Raw genomic sequence first — 4,694 nt, forward strand, 5'->3', positions numbered from 1 at the left:
CGAGATTGGAATGAATCCTTACCCTCTCCCTTAAAACCCAAATCCTTTCGTCTTTCCCTCTCCTTCCCTCTTTCCTGAAGAAGCAATCGTTGGATGCGAAAGCTAGAAATTTTGTGTGTGTGTGTGTGTGTGTGTGTGTGTGTGTGTGTGTGTGTGTGTGTGTTATTTTATTGTGCCTGTCTACCGGCGCTTTCCCCCTTGGAATCTTTGTTTTTAATATATTTTTCCCATCTGGAAGTTTCTTTCTATTTTATTTACATTAATAATTTATTTTATCTCATAAGACATTCTTTCAATCTCTTTATCACCTGTATAGCTGGTGGTGTATAAATTTTTACTACTGTGGTGGGTGTTAGTATTTTGTCTTACCTTTGCTATGATAATCTGGTCACTATGCTGTTCGTAGCAGTGACCCTGCATTCCTATTTTCTTATTCATTATTAGTCCTAATGCTGTGTTACCAAGATTTGATATTTTCTGTTTTATCTTGTACTTATTCAATCAGAAGTACTGTTCTTCACGTTACTGCATTTCACTAATTTCTACTACATCTAATTTCAATCTTTGCATTCTCTGACTTACCAAAGTAGAGATCTTAACATTTCAGTCTTGAACCCATAGAATGCCAGTTTTGTTTTCCTTGATGACAACTTCTCCTTGAGTAGTCTCCATGCAAAGATCCAAATGCGGAACTGTTGTACCCATGAAGATGCCATCATCATTAAACCATACACTAGTGCTGCGTGTCCTCAGGAAGTGTAATGACTGTATTTTCCCCTTGCTTTTAGCCATTTGCAAGGCTGTGTTGGTTGATGTTATAACACCAGATCAGCTGATAATTGAGACTGTTCCTCCTGTAAATACTGAAAAAGTTGTAACTCTTCAGGCTTTCCCGGCGATCTAATGTCATCTTGGGTTGTCGGGTGTTCTGCCGGATATCAGTGTCGTACTTGCAGTGGGACCCTGGTGAAGGACTCACTAGAACTGATTTCAGAGAAATTTGACGGTGCTCTGTTGGACCTGTTCAGTCATACACCGACATCCACGTATTTCCTGTACAGAAACCAATATTACGAGCAAACTGAAGGTGTAGCTATGGGCAGCCCACTGTCCCTTGTGGTTGCCAACATGTTTATGGAGAGTTGAGGAGAGGGCATTGGAGACAGCCACATTTAAACCCACATGCTTCTTTAGGTATGTGGATGACACCTTCGTGATCTGGCCACATGGGATGGACAGGTCAGTGAGTTTCTTGAACATCTTAACTCATGCCACCCTAATATCAAGTTCACCATGGAACTGGAGAAGAATTGCCAGCTGCTATTTCTGGATGTACTAGTCCAGAGGAAAGCAGATGGATCAATTGGCCACAGTGTGTACCGAAAACCGACACACACTGATTCATATCTGCAGGCCAGCAGCTGTCACCACCCTGCACAGAAGAATGGGGTTCTGAAGACCTTAGTACACAGAGCACGTGCCCTGTCAGACCAAGAGAATCTACCTATAGAGATAGAATGTCTCAAAACAGTTTTCTCCAAGAATGGATACACGGACAGGCAAATTGAGAGGGCACTCCAACCAGCCACTATACCACAGGTTCCGGAAGAAGACCAAGATGAAGCAAAGAAGGTGGCATATCTGCCCTATGCTGGCTCTATTTCTGCCAGAATCAGTAAGATCCTCCATAAACACAATATCAAGTGTGTTTTCTGCCCATCCAACAAGATCGGGGGACTGCTGGGGAGTGTCAAAGACGACTTGGGGTTACGAAAACCAGGGATTTACAATATACCTTGTCAATGTGGCATGTCCGGCCAGATGACAAGAACTGTGGAGATCAGGTGCAAAGAACATCAGAGGCACACTAGATTAAGACAGGTGACTAAGTCAGCCATTGCTGAACACTGTCTAGAACTAGATCATGCCATGAAGTATGAGGATACCAAGATTCTAGCACAAACACCCAGATTTTGGGACAGTGTTATTAGAGAATCGATAGAAATAAAAATGGCTGACAATCTTATGAACCGTGACACAGGGTACCAGCTAAGCAGAGCCTGGGATTCGGCTCTGGAATTGTTGAAGGAGCAACGGGGCCAGCTGCAACACTACACTAACAGAAGAACCAGAGACATGGAGATGGAAAATGAGCCACTGACGGACTGCCGGGCGCACCAGACCGAAGATGGAACACCCAGAAGTGGGACTGGTGGGCGCGGACTGCAGAGGGAACATCCAGAGCCGCAGAGGATGAAAAACGGAGCGGCAACACTCCAACAGGTCTTGATGAGCGGGCGCGGACCACAGGCGGAACGCTTGGTACCCCAGACCATAGATGAAACCCCCAGGAGCGGATCTGGTGGGCACGGACCGCAGAGGGAACACCTAGAACCGCAACGGACGGAAAACGGAGCAGCAACGCTCCAGCTGGTTGCAGGGAATGGACGCGGACCACAGAGGAAGTGCCTGCAGCCGTTGGTGGAGGGGGAAGGCCATAGGCATAAATACTGGACCAGGTCCACTCGAGGAGCAGTCTCGGGTAGCACCTAATGAAGGTTACGAGCTACGTGACCGAAATATCGTGCAAGTACGACGCTGATATCCGGCAGCACAACCGACAACCCAAGATGTCACTGAAAAAGTTAGTGCCTATCGACTGATACTGTGTGTTAGTCTGGGCTCTTCACGCAGTGCTGGTTCAAGGCTCAAGCTGTACAAGTGGTCACTTGGGGCACTAGAGGCACCCAGGTGCAAAATTTGAAATCAAGGTTTATGGCAATTAGTAGCAAGAACGGAAATGGTTGATAGTGTTCTAACATAAACATGGGTCCAGAAACAAGCATTTAGCAATATAATTGCAAATGTGTGGTTAAGAGCTGCCACTGACTTCAGTATCAAATCAATCAAGTAAACATTCCAATTAAGTCCCCATCTAATTAGGCTCAAATTTCAAGGGCAGTCTTAACAGGAAATTTAATAATAATTAAGCATGTCACAATTTACTGTACTCTCAGGCTTGTTAAAGGAGATGTTGCATGTTTCTTCCCCATATTTGAAGGCTATACTGGCCCAGTGTCCAGAGCGAGTAAAATATTCTTTCACACACTTTCGTATTGTCTCACTTATCTTCACTAGATTGACAATTCACTGTGCAAGATCTTCAGAAGCATCATTGGGAGTTCTGTACACTTAATTTTATAGATTATCCGAGACGGAACAAATCCAGAGGATTGTGGTCAGCAGACCTTGAAGGCCAAGGTGTAGACTGTGTTCAGCCTATCCATCTTGGACTATATTGCCATGTTAGATATATGTATTATCAGCAGCAAAATTTACCTGTGTGCTATTTTGTTTGTACCACAATCCCCAATGTCGCGGAAGGTAAGGTAGTCCATGGGTGAAGTTTGAACCAAATTCGATGGAGACTGAGTAAAAGTGTAGATTTCAAATGTTTGTGCATTTGTACTAGCTGGAATATTTCATACTTAAGTCAGCAGCACCTCATAACCACACATTCCTAACTACCTCACAAACAGCTCATTGGTGGACCCATGTTTACAAGAATGTTTTTTTGCTTCTATTGTCATACTTTCACACAGGTCAGTTTTCACTATTAATTGTGACTCTCAGCTTGATTGAAATATTTTTGTTCAACATCATTTCCTTGATGGTCATGTAAATTTAAGTGGTTCTGTCGTCAGTAATTGAACCCAGATCTGTTATGTGAAAAGTGTGAATACTACCATTCACCTGCAGAGGGGGATTGTTATGACGTGAGTAAAGAGCCTTTGTCTGCTGTGGTGCATCCCCCCCCCCCTCCCCCACTACATAGCTGACAGTGCCATCCAAACAATGTGATAGCAACACTTGGTTCGTAGAGTACAGTGTTGTGTGTCCACATGTACAGCACTTTTGTGAAGTTTTTATAAATATGAACCATCTGACAAAAATGTCTGGAGGAAAGAAAGGTACCTGGTGCATGTTATTGAAAAAGGTACGTACAAGAAACAAAGGGGAAATTAAAATCATGCCAAAGCTATGATGTTTTATTTTTTGTCACTGTCAGCAGTGGAAAATTTTGTAAAGATGTTACTTCCCAGATACAGATACTGTGACCTTAAGTGATTACAACACATGCTTGAGTTCAGCCATATATTTTATTTATTTGTTACTTAAATTTTATTAGTGCAGTTATTACAATCAATGATAGCTTTGTAGTCAAATAAGTAAATGTAAAATATTTGAATAATGTACTTTTCCACTTGTGGTGGGTTATCCTAATACATCCTGCTTTTCACTCAACCCACATACTTCCTGAAACTTGTGAGCAGTGCAATATCCCCACTTGGAGGCAGACATTTAATACCAATGATGTGGTCCAGTGTGGTGAATGCTGTCTTGTGGGGGGTGGGGAGGGGGGAGATAATATCTTGTTCACTTCACTTCACAGCTTGTCTAACATGTTAGACACTGCAAAATTCCTGACCTGAATTGTTTTTGGTCATACATTTTTTATGGAAAGCTTTATTTAAGAATTATCATTGTATCAAAATGATTTGACAGTATACATATGTAATGACTGGTTTTCTGCTACAGAACCTCGCTTTCTCCTTAACTGGTCCTGCTATTGATACTGCCTACACCCATAACACATCCTCAGCATATAATATTTCACAATTTCTTTGTTTCAG

At 42.7% G+C, this 4,694-nt stretch overlaps 1 protein-coding gene across 5 annotated transcripts in view; it reads left to right on the top strand.

Moving 5' to 3' along the window:
- The window catches only part of LOC126271912 (focadhesin), a 273,808-nt gene that overhangs the window by 268,865 nt on the left and 249 nt on the right, over window positions 1-4,694 (top strand). The window lies entirely within an intron of this gene.

Source organism: Schistocerca gregaria, chromosome 5 (assembly GCF_023897955.1).
Source record: "Schistocerca gregaria isolate iqSchGreg1 chromosome 5, iqSchGreg1.2, whole genome shotgun sequence".
Taxonomy (NCBI): domain Eukaryota; kingdom Metazoa; phylum Arthropoda; class Insecta; order Orthoptera; family Acrididae; genus Schistocerca; species Schistocerca gregaria.